The sequence below is a fragment of the Schistocerca americana genome, chromosome 8 (genome assembly GCF_021461395.2).
Source record: "Schistocerca americana isolate TAMUIC-IGC-003095 chromosome 8, iqSchAmer2.1, whole genome shotgun sequence".
In the NCBI taxonomy this organism is placed as follows: Eukaryota; Metazoa; Arthropoda; class Insecta; order Orthoptera; family Acrididae; genus Schistocerca; species Schistocerca americana.
Genome location: NC_060126.1, coordinates 11,588,718 through 11,602,275, shown reverse-complemented (window position 1 = coordinate 11,602,275; position 13,558 = coordinate 11,588,718).

Below are 13,558 nucleotides of genomic sequence, written 5' to 3'. Positions count from 1 at the left end.
ACACAGACATGGCATCGAAAATAAATTCAAAAGCACAATGACGACTTCAGTACAAGAAGACTGACTCCTCTTACTCTCTATGATTTGAGCCTTTCCTGTGAAACCAGTTTTAGATTCCGATGCTTCACCTCAGGTTTACTGTATCCCTTGGATCTCCATATTGACGATAAGGCACAGAAATTGCATCGGAATTAAATACAAAAGGCACAATGCCGCCTTAAGTTAAAAAAGACTGACTCTTCTTACTGTCTGTGACTTGAGTTTTTTATGTGAGAGCAGTTTTAGATTCCGATGCGTTACCTCAGGTTTACTGCATCCCTTGGATCTTCATATTGACGATGAAACACAGAAATTGCATCGGAAATAAATACAAAAGGCACAATTCCGACTTAAGTACAAGAAGACTGACTCTTCTAACTGTCTATGACTTGAGTCTTTTCTATGAGACCAGTTTTAGATTCTGATACTTTACCTCAGGTTTACTGTATCCCTTGGACCTTCATGTTGACGATGAAACACAGATATTGCTTCGGAATTAAATACAAAAGGCACAATGCCGACTTAAGTTAAAGAAGACTGACTCTTCTTCCTGTCTGTGATTTGAGCCATCCCTGTGAGAACAGTTTTAGATTCGGATGCTTCACTTCGGGTTTATTGTATCCCTTGGACCTTCATATTGACGATGAAACACAGAAATGGCATCGGAAATAAATACAAAAGGCACAATGCCGACTTGAGTACAAGAAGCCCGACTCTTCTTACTGTCTATGATTTTAGCCTTTCCTGTGAGGCCAGTTTTAGATTCCGATGCTTCACCTCAGGATAACTCTGTCCCTTGGACCTTCATATTGACGATGAAACACAGAAATTGCACCGGAGTTAAAGACAAAAGGCACAATGTCGACTTAAGTTAAAGAAGACTCACTCTTCTTACTGTCTGTGATTTGAGCCTTTCCTGTGAAACAAGTTTTAGATTCCGATGCTTCACTTCAGGTTTACTGTTTCCTTGGATCTTCATATTGACGATAGGGCACAGAAATTGCATCGGAATTAAATACAAAAGGCACAATGCCGACTAAAGTTAAAAAAGATTGACTCATCTTACTGTCTGTGTTTTTAGCCTTTCCTGTGTGAGCAGTTTTAGATTCCGATGTTTAACTTCAGGTTTACTGTATCCCTTGGGCCTTCATTTTGACGATGAAACAGAGAAATTGCATCGGAGATAAATACAAAGTGCACAATGCCGACTTAAGTACAAGAGGACTGACTCTTCTTACTGTCTGTGTTGAGCCATTCCTGTGAGGTCAGTTTTAGATTCCGATGCTTCACCTCAGGTTTACTGTATCCCTTGGACCTTCATATTGACGATGAAACACAGAAATTGAATCGGGAATAATTACAAAAGGCACAATGCCGACTTAAGTACAAGAAGACTGACTCTTCTTACTGTCTATGTTTAGAGCCTCTCCTGTGAGAACAGTTTTAGATTCCCTTCCTTCACTTCAGGTTTACTGTATCCCTTGGTCCTTCATATTCACATTGAAACACAGAAGTTGCTTCGGAATTAAGTACGAAATTCACAATGCCGACTTAAGTACACGAAGACTGACTCTTCTTACTGTCAATGTTTTGAGCCTTTCCTGTGAGACCATTTTTAGATTCCGATACTTCACTTCAGGTTTACTGTATCCCTTGGACCTTCATATTGACTATGAATTACAGAAATTGCATCGGAATGAAATACAAAAGGCATAATGCCGACTTAAGTACAAGAAGACTGACTTTTCTTACTGTCTATAATTTGAGCCCTTTATGTGAGACCAGTTTTAGATTCCGATACTTCACTTCAGGTTTACTGTATCCCTTGGACCTTCATATTGACTATGAAACACAGAAATTGCATCCGAATTAAATACAAAAGTACAATGCCGACTTAAGTACAAGAAGACTGACTCTTCTTACTGTCAATCTTTAGTGCCTTTCCTGTGAAACCATTTTTAGACTCCGATGCTTCACTTCAGGTTTTCTGCATCCCTTGGATCTTCATATTGGCCATGAAACACAGAAATTGCAACGGAAATAAATACAAAAGGCACAATTCCGTCTTAATTACAAGAAGACTGACTCTTCTTACTGTCTATGATCTGAGCTTCTCCTGTGAGAGCAGTTTTACATTCCGATGCTTCACTTCCTGTTTACTGTATCCCTTGGGGCTTCGTTTTGACGATGAAACAGAGAAATTGCATAGGAAATAAATACAAAGGCCACAATGCCGACTTAAGTACAAGGAGACTGACTCTTCTTACTGTCTATGATTTGACCATTTCCTGTGAGGTCAGTTTTGGATTCCGATGCTTCACCTCAGGTTTACTGTATCCCTTGGATTTTATTATTGACGATAAGGCACAGAAATTGCATCGGAATTAAATACAAAAGGCACAATGCCGTCTTAAGCTAAAGAAGACTGACCCTTCTTACTGTCTGTGATTTGAGCTTTTCCTGTGAGAGCAGTTTTAGATTCCGATGCTTCACTTCAGGTTTACTGTATCCCTTGGGCCTTCGTTTTGACGATGAAACAGAGAAATTGCATCGGAAATAAATAAAAAGGCCACAATGCCGACTTAAGTACAAGGAGACTGTCTCTTCTTACTGTCTATGATTTGACCATTTCCTGTGAGGTCAGTTTTGGATTCCGATGCTTCACCTCAGGTTTACTGTATCCCTTGGACCTTCATATTGACGATGAAACACAGAAATTGCATCGGAAATAAATACAAAAGGCACAATTCCGACTTAAGTACAAGGAGACTGACTTTTCTTACTGTCTATGGTTTGAGCCATTCCTGAGAGGCCAGTTTTAGATTCCGATGCATCACCTAAGGTTTACTGTATCCCTTGGACCTTCATATTGGCATAGAAACACAGAAACTGTATCGGAATTAAATACAAAATGCACAATTCCTACATAAGTTAAAGAAGACTGACACTTCTTAATGTCTGTGATTTGAGTCTTTCCTGTGAGACCAGTTTTAGATTTCGAGGCTTCACTTCAGGTTTACTGTATCCCTTGGACCATCATATTGACTATGAAACACAGAAATTGTATTGCAAATAAATAAAAAAGTTACAATGCCGACTTAAGAACAAGAAGAGTTACTCTTCTTACCATCTATGATTTGAGCCTTTCCTGTGAGACCAGTTTTAGATTCCGATGCTTCACTTCAGGTTTACTGTATAACTTGGAACTCCATATTGACGACGAAACACCGAAATTGCATCGGAAATAAAAATAAAATGCTCAATGCGGACTTAAGTCAAAGAAGACTGATTCTTCTTACTGTCTGTGATTTGAGCCTTTACTGTTTGACCAGATTTAGATTACGATGCTTCACTTCAGGTTTATTGTATCCCTTGGACCTTCATATTGACGATGAAACACAGAAATTGGATCGGAATTAAATACAAAAGGCACAAAGCCAACATAAGTACAAGAAGACTGACTCTTCTTACTGTCTATAATTTGAGCCTTTTATGTGAGACCAGTTTTAGATTCTGATGCTTCACCTCAGGTTCACTGAATCCCTTGGACATAAATATTGACGATGAAACACAGAAATTGCATCGTAAATAAATACAAAAGGCACATTGCCGACTTAAGTTAAAGAAGACTGACTCTTCTTCCTGTCTGTGATTTGAGCTTCTTCTGTGAGACCAGTTTTAGATTCCGATGCTTCACTTCAGGTTTATTATACCACTTTGACCTTCATATTGACGATGAAATACAGAAATTGCATCCGAATTTAATACAAAAGCACAATGCCGACTTAAGTTAAAGAAGACTGACTCTTCTTACTGTCAATGATTTGAGCCTTTCCCGTGAGGCCAGTATTAGATTCGGATGCTTCACCTCAGGTTTACTGTATCCCTTGGTCCTTCATATTGACGATGAAACACAGACAATTGCCACGGAATTAAATACAAAAGGCACATTGCCGACTGAAGTTAAAGAAGACTAATTCCTCTTACTGTCTGTGATTTGCGCCTTTCCTGTGGGACCAGTTTTAGATTCCGAAGCTTCACTTCAAGTTTACTGTATCCCTTGGGTCTTCATATTGACGATGAAACACAGAAATTGCATCGGAAATAAATACAATAGGCACAATGCCGACTTAGTTACAAAAAGACTGAGCCTTCTTACTGTTTATGATTTGAGCCTTTCCTGTGAGGCCAGTTTTAGAATCCGTTGCTTCGCCTGAGTTTTACTGTATCCCTTGGACCTCCATATTGACGATGAAACACAGAAATTGCATCGGAATTAAATACAAAAGGCTCAATGCCGACTGAAGTTAAAGAAGACTGATTCCTCTTACTGTCTGTGATTTGCGCCTTTCCTGTGGGACCAGTTTTAGATTCCGATGCTTCACTTCAGGTTTACTGTATCCCTTACAACTTTATATTGACGATGAAGCACAGAAATTGCATCGGAATTAAATACAATAGGCACAATGCCGACTTAAGTTAAAGAAGACTGACTCGTCTTACTGTCTGTGATTTGAGCCTTTACTGTGAGACCAGTCTTAGATTCCGATGCTTCACTTCAACTTTACTGTATCCTTTGGGCCTTCATATTGACGATGAAACACAGAAATTGCTTCGGCATTAAATACAAAAGGCCCAATGCCGACTTAAGTTAAAGAAGACTAACTCTTCTTACTGTCTATGATTTGAGCCATTTCTGTGAGGTCAGGTTCAGATTCCGATGCGTCACCTCAGGTTTACTGTATTCCTTGGACCTTCATATTGACGATGAAACACAGAAATTGAATCGGGAATAATTACAAAAGGCACAATGCCGACTTAAGTACAAGAAGACTGACTCTTCTTACTGTCTATGTTTAGAGCCTCTCCTGTGAGAACAGTTTTAGATTCCCTTCCTTCACTTCAGGTTAACTGTATCCCTTGGTCCTTCATATTCACATTGAAACACAGAAGTTGCATCGGAATTAAGTGCGAAATTCACAATGCCGACTTAAGTACACGAAGACTGACTCTTCTTACTGTCAATGTTTTGAGCCTTTCCTGTGAGACCATTTTTAGATTCCGATACTTCACTTCAGGTTTACTGTATCCCTTGGACCTTCATATTGACTATGAAACACAGAAATTGCATCGGAATGAAATACAAAAGGCATAATGCCGACTTAAGTACAAGAAGACTGACTTTTCTTACTGTCTATAATTTGAGCCCTTTATGTGAGACCAGTTTTAGATTCTGATGCTTCACCTCAGGTTTACTGTAACCCTTGAACCTTCATATTGACGATGAAACACAGAAATTGCATCCGAATTAAATACAAAAGTACAATGCCGACTTAAGTACAAGAAGACTGACTCTTCTTACTGTCAATCTTTGGTGCCTTTCCTGTGAAACCATTTTTAGACTCCGATGCTTCACTTCAGGTTTACTGCATCCCTTGGATCTTCATATTGGCCATGAAACACAGAAATTGCAACGGAAATAAATACAAAAGGCACAATTCCGTCTTAATTACAAGAAGACTGACTCTTCTTACTGTCTATGATCTGAGCTTTTCCTGTGAGAGCAGTTTTACATTCCGATGCTTCACTTCAGGTTTACTGTATCCCTTGGGCCTTCGTTTTGACGATGAAACAGAGAAATTGCATCGGAAATAAATACAAAGGCCACAATGCCGTCTTAAGTACAAGGAGACTGACTCTTCTTACTGTCTATGATTTGACCATTTCCTGTGAGGTCAGTTTTGGATTCCGATGCTTCACCTCAGGTTTACTGTATCCCTTGGATCTTATTATTGACGATAAGGCACGGAAATTGCATCGGAATTAAATACAGAAGGCACAATGCCGTCTTAAGCTAAAGAAGACTGACCCTTCTTACTGTCTGTGATTTGAGCTTTTCCTGTGAGAGCAGTTTTAGATTCCGATGCTTCACTTCAGGTTTACTGTATCCCTTGGGCCTTCGTTTTGACGATGAAATCAGAGAAATTGCATCGGAAATAAATAAAAAGGCCACAATGCCGACTTAACTACAAGGAAACTGACTCTTCTTACTGTCTATGATTTGACCGTTTCCTGTGAGGTCAGTTTTGGATTCCGATGCTTCACCTCAGGTTTACTGTATCCCTTGGACCTTCATATTGACTATGAAACACAGAAATTGTATTGCAAATAAATAAAAAAGGTACAATGCCGACTTAAGAACAAGAAGAGTGTCTCTTAGTACCATCTATGATTTGAGCCTTTCCTGTGACACCAGTTTTAGATTCCGATGCTTCACTTCAGGTTTACTGTATAACTTGGAACTCCATATTGACGACGAAACACCGAAATTTGCTTCGGAAATAAAAATAAAATGCTCAATGCGGACTTAAGTCAAAGAAGACTGATTCTTCTTACTGTCTGTGATTTGAGCCTTTACTGTTTGACCAGATTTAGATTACGATGCTTCACTTCAGGTTTATTGTATCCCTTGGACCTTCATATTGACGATGAAACACAGAAATTGCATCGGAATTAAATACAAAAGGCACAAAGTCAACATAAGTACAAGAAGACTGACTCTTCTTACTGTCTATAATTTGAGCCTTTTATGTGAGACCAGTTTTAGATTCTGATGCTTCACCTCAGGTTCACTGAATCCCTTGGACATAAATATTGACGATGAAACACTGAAATTGCATCGTAAAAAAATACAAAATGCACATTGCCGACTTAAGTTAAAGAAGACTGAATCTTCTTCCTGTCCGTGATTTGAGCCTCTTCTGTGAGACCAGTTTTAGATTCCGATGCTTCACTTCAGGTTTATTATACCACTTTGACCTTCATATTGACGATGAAATACAGAAATTGCATCCGAATTTAATATAAAAGCACAATGATGACTTAAGTTAAAGAAGACTGACTCTTCTTACTGTCAATGATTTGAGCCTTTCCCGTGAGGCCAGTATTAGATTCCGATGCTTCACCTCAGGTTTACTGTATCCCTTGGTCCTTCATATTGACGATGAAACACAGACAATTGCCACGGAATTAAATACAAAAGGCACATTGCCGACTGAAGTTAAAGAAGACTAATTCCTCTTACTGTCTGTGATTTGCGCCTTTCCTGTGAGCCCAGTTTTAGATTCCGAAGCTTCACTTCAGGTTTACTGTATCCCTTGGGTCTTCATATTGACGATGAAACACAGAAATTGCATCGGAAATAAATAGAATAGGCACAATGCCGACTTAGTTACAAAAAGACTGAGTCTTCTTACTGTTTATGATTTGAGCCTTTCCTGTGAGGCCAGTTTTAGAATCCGTTGCTTCGCCTGAGTTTTACTGTATCCCTTGGACCTTCATATTGACGATGAAACACAGAAATTGCATCGGAATTAAATACAAAAGGCACAATGCCGACTTAAGTTATAGGAGACTGACTCTTCTTACTGTCTGTGATTTGAGGATTCCCTGTGAGACAAGTTTTAGATTCCGATGCTTCACTTAAGGTGTACTGTATCCGTTGGACCTTCATATTGACGATGAAACACAGAAATGGCATCGGAAATAAATACAAAAGGCACAATGACGACTTAAGTACAAGGAGACTCACTCTTCTTACTGTCTATGATTTGAGCCTTTCCTGTGAGGCCAGTTTTAAATTCTGATGCTTCACCTCAGGTTTACTGTATCCCTTGGACCTCTATATTGACGATGAAAAACTGAAATTGCACTGGAAATTAATACAAGAGGCACAATGCCTACTTACATACAAGAAGACTGACTCTTCTTACTGTCTATGATTTGAGCCTTTCCCGTGAGGCCAGTTTTAGATTCCGATGCTTCACTTCAGGTTTACTGTATCTCTTGGACCTTCATATTGAGGATAAAACACAGAAACTGCATCGTAAATAAATACTAAAGGCACAATGCCGGCTTAAGTACAAGAAGACTGACTTTTCTTACTGTCTATGATTTCAGCCCTTCCTGTGAGGCCAGTTTTAGATTCCGATGCTTCACCTCTGGAGTACTGTATCCCTTGGACCTTCATATTGACGATGAAACACAGAAATTGCATCGGAATTAAATACAAAAGGCTCAATGCCGACTTAAGTAAAAAGAAGACTGATTCTTCTTATTGTCTGTTATTCTAGCCTTTCCTGTGAGACCAGTTTTAGATTCCGATGCTTCAATTCAGGTTTACTGTATCCCTTGGTCCTTCATATTCACATTGAAACACAGAAGTTGCATCGGAATTATATACAAAATAAACAATGCCGACTTCAGTACAAGAAGACTGACTCTTCTTACTGTCTATAATTTGAGCCTTTTATGTGAGACCAGTTTTAGATTCTGATGCTTCACCTCGGGTTTACTCTATCCGTTGGACATAGATATTGACGATGAAACACAGAAATTGCATCGGAAATAAATACAAAAGGCACGTTGCCGACTTAAGTTAAAGAAGACTGACTCTTCTTCCTGTCTGTGATTTGAGCCTCTTCCGTGAGACCAGTTTTAGATTCCGATGCGTCACTTCAGGTTTATTATATCCCTTTGACCTTCATATTGACGATGAAACACAGAAATTGCATCCGAATTTAATACAACAGGCACAATGCCCACTTAGGTTTAAGAAGACTGACTGTTCTTACTGTCTATGATTTGAGCCATTCCTGTGAGACCAGTTTTAGATTCCGATGCTTCACATCAAGTTTACTGCTTCCATTGGACCATCATATTAACGATGAAACACTGAAGTGGCATCGGAAATAATTACAAAAGCCACAATGACGACTTAAGTACAAGGAGACTGACTCTTCTTACTGTCTATGATTTGAGTCTTTTATGTCAGACCAGTTTTAGATTCCGATGCTGTAAATCTGGTTTACTGTATCCCTTGGACCTTTATATTATCGATGAAACACTGAAATTGCACTGGAAATAAATACAAGAGGCACAGTGCCTACTCACATACAAGAAGACTGACTCTTCTTACTGTTTATGATTTGAGCCGTCCCCGTGAGGCCAGTTTTAGATTCTGAAGCTTCACATCAGGTTTAGTGTATCCCTTGGACCTTCATATTGACGATGAAACACAGAAATTGCATCGTAAATAAATACAAAAGGCACAATGCCGGCATAAGTACAAGAAGACTGACTTTTCTTCTGTCTATGATTTCAGCCTTTCCTGTGAGGCCAGTTTTAGATTCCGATGCTTCACCTCTGGCGTACTGTATCCCTTGGACCTTCATATTGACGATGAAAAACAGAAATTGCATCGGAATTAAATACAAAAGGCTCAATGCCGACTTAAGTAAAAAGAAGACTGATTCTTCTTATTGTCTGTTATTTTAGCCTTTCCGGTGAGACCAGTTTTAGATTCCGATGCTTCAATTCAGGTTTACCGTATCCCTTGGTCCTTCATATTCACATTGAAACACAGAAGTTGATCGGAATTATATACAAAATTCACAATGCCGACTTCAGTACAAGAAGACTGACTCTTCTTACTGTCTATAATTTGAGCCTTTTATGTGAGACCAGTTTTAGATTCTGATGCTTCACCTCGGGTTTACTCTATCCCTTGGACATACATATTGACGATAAAACACAGAAATTGCATCGGAAGTAAATACAAAAGGCACGTTGCCGACTTAAGTTAAAGAAGACTGACTCTTCTTCCTGTCTGTGATTTGAGCCTCTTCTGTGAGACCAGTTTTAGGTTCCGATGCGTCACTTCAGGTTTATTATATCCCTTTGACCTTCATATTGACGATGAAACACAGAAATTGCATCCGAATTTAATACAACAGGCACAATGCCGACTTAGGTTTAAGAAGACTGACTGTTCTTACTGTCTATGATTTGAGCCATTCCTGTGAGACCAGTTTTAGATCCCGATGCTTTACATCAAGATTACTGCTTCCATTGGACCATCATATTAACGATGAAACACTGAAATTGCATCGGAAATAACTACATAAGCCACAATGACGACTTAAGTACAAGGAGACTGACTCTTCTTACTGTCTATGATTTGAGCCGCTCCCGTGAGGCCAGTTTTAGATTCTGATGCTTCACATCAGGTTTAGTGTATCCCTTGGACCGTCATATTGACGATGAAACACAGAAATTGCTTTGGAAATAAATACAAAAGGCACAATGCCGACTTAAGTACAAGAAGACTGTCTCTTCTTACTGTCTATGATTTGAGCCTTTCCTGTGAGGCCAGTATTAAATTCCGATGCTTCATCTCAGGTTTGCTGTATCCCTTGGACCTTCATAGTGACGATGAAACACAGGCAATTGCAACGGAATTAAATACAAAAGGCACATTGCCGACTTAAGTTAAAGAAGACTAACTCCTGCTACTGTCAGTGATTAGCGCCTTTCCTGTAAGACCAGTTTTAGATTCCGATGCTTCACTTCAGGTTTACTGTATCTCTTGGGCCTTCATATTGACGATGAAACACAGAAATTGCATCGGAAATAAATACAATAGGCACAATGCCGACTTAAGTACAAGAAGACTGACTCTTCTTACTGTATATGATTTGAGCCTATCCTGTGAGGCCAGTTTTAGATTCCGATGCTTCACCTCAGTTTTACTGTATCCCTTGGACCTTCATAATGACGATGAAACACAGAAATTGCATGCGAATTTAATACAAAAGGCACATTGCCGACTTAAGTTAAAGAAGAAAAACTCCTCTTACTGTCTGTGATTAGCGCCTTTCCTGTGAGACCAGTTTTAGATTCCGATGCTTCACTTCAGGTTTACTGTATCTCTTGGGCCTTCATATTGACGATGAAACACAGAAATTGCATCGGAAATAAATACAATAGGCACAATGCCGACTTAAGTACAAGTAGACAGACGATTCCTACTGTCTATGATTTGAGCCTTTCCTGTGAGACCAGTTTTAGATTCCGATGCTTCACATCAAGTTTACTGTATCCCTTGGACCTTCATATTGACGATGAAACACAGAAGTGGCATCGGAAATAAATACAAACGGCACAATGACGACTTAAGTACAAGGAGTCTGACTCTTCTTGCTGTCTATGATTTGAACCTTTCCTGTGAGGCCAGTTTTAGATTCCGACGCTTCACCTCATGTTTACTGTATCCCTTGGACCTTTATATTGACGATGAAACACTGAAATTGCACTGGAAATTAATACATGAGGCGCAATGCCTACTTACATACAAGAAGACTGACTCTTCTTACTGTCTATGATTTGAGCCTTTCCCGTGAGGCCAGTTTTAGATTCCGATGCTTCACATCAGGTTTAGTGTATCCCTTGGACCTTCTTATTGACGATGAAACACAGTAATTGCATCGGAAATAAATACAAAAGGCACAATGCCGACTTAAGTACAAGAAGACTGACTCTTCTTACTGTCTATGATATGAGCCTTTCCTGTGAGGCCAGTATTAGATTCCAATGCTTCACCTCAGGTTTACTGTATCCCTTGGACCTTCATATTGACGATGAAACACAGACAATTGCAACGGAATTAAATACAAAAGGCACATTGCCGACTTAAGTTATAGAAGACTAACTCCTCTTACTGTCTGTGATTTGCGCCTTCCCTGTGAGACCAGTTTTAGATTCCGATGCTTCACTTCAGGTTTACTGTATAACTTGGAACTCCATATTGACGACGAAACACCGAAATTGCATCGGAATTAAAAATAAAATGCTCAATGCGGACTTAAGTCAAAGAAGACTGATTCTTCTTACTGTCTGTGATTTGAGCCTTTACTGTTTGACCAGAATTAGATTACGATGCTTCACTTCAGGTTTATTGTATCCCTTGGACCTTCATATTGACGATGAAACACAGAAATTGCATCGGAATTAAATACAAAAGGCACAAAGCCAACATAAGTACAAGAAGACTGACTCTTCTTACTGTCTATAATTTGAGCCTTTTATGTGAGACCAGTTTTAGATTCTGATGCTTCACCTCAGGTTCACTGAATCCCTTGGACATAAATATTGACGATGAAACACAGAAATTGCATCGTAAATAAATACAAAAGGCACATTGCCGACTTAAGTTAAAGAAGACTGACTCTTCTTCCTGTCTGTGATTTGAGCCTCTTCTGTGAGACCAGTTTTAGATTCCGATGCTTCACTTCAGGTTTATTTTACCACTTTGACCCTCATATTGACGATGAAATACAGAAATTGCATCCGAATTTAATACAAAAGCACAATGCCGACTTAAGTTAAAGAAGACAGACTCTTCTTACTGTCAATGATTTGAGCCTTTCCCGTGAGGCCAGTATTAGATTCCGATGCTTCACCTCAGGTTTACTGTATCCCTTGGTCCTTCATATTGACGATGAAACACAGACAATTGCCACGGAATTAAATACAAAAGGCACATTGCCGACTGAAGTTAAAGAAGACTAATTCCTCTTACTGTCTGTGCTTTGCGCCTTTCCTGTGTGACCAGTTTTAGATTCCGAAGCTTCACTTCAGGTTTACTGTATCCCTTCTGTCTTCATATTGACGATGAAACACAGAAATTGCATCGGAAATAAATACAATAGGCACAATGCCGACTTAGTTACAAAAAGACTGAGTCTTCTTACTGTTTATGATTTGAGCCTTTCCTGTGAGGCCAGTTTTAGAATCCGTTGCTTCGCCTGAGTTTTGCTGTATCCCTTGGACTTTTATATTGACGATGAAACACAGAAATTGCATCGGAATTAAATACAAAAGGCACAATGCCGACTTAAGTTATAGGAGACTGACTCTTCTTACTGTCTGTGATCTGAGGATTTCCTGTGAGACAAGTTTTAGATTCCGATGCTTCACTTAAGGTGTACTGTATCCGTTGGACCTTCATATTGACGATGAAACACAGAAATGGCATCGGAAATAAATACAAAAGGCACAATGACGACTTAAGTACAAGGAGACTCACTCTTCTTACTGTCTATGATTTGAGCCTTTCCTGTGAGGCCAGTTTTAAATTCTGATGCTTCACCTCAGGTTTACTGTAACCCTTGGACGTTTATATTGACGATGAAAAACTGAAATTGCACTGGAAATTAATACAAGAGGCACAATGCCTACTTACATACAAGAAGACTGACTCTTCTTACTGTCTATGATTTGATCCTTTCCCGTGAGGCCAGTTTTAGATTCCGATGCTTCACTTCAGGTTTACTGTATCTCTTGGACCTTCATATTGAGGATAAAACACAGAAACTGCATCGTAAATAAATACTAAAGGCACAATGCCGGCTTAAGTACAAGAAGACTGACTTTTCTTACTGTCTATGTTTTCAGCCTTTCCTGTGAGGCCAGTTTTAGATTCCGAAGCTTCACCTCTGGAGTACTGTATCCCTTGGACCTTCATATTGACGATGAAACACAGAATTTGCATCGGAATTAAATACAAAAGGCTCAATGCCGACTTAAGTAAAAAGAAGACTGATTCTTCTTATTGTCTGTTATTTTAGCCTTTCCTGTGAGACCAGTTTTAGATTCCGATGCTTCAATTCAGGTTTACTGT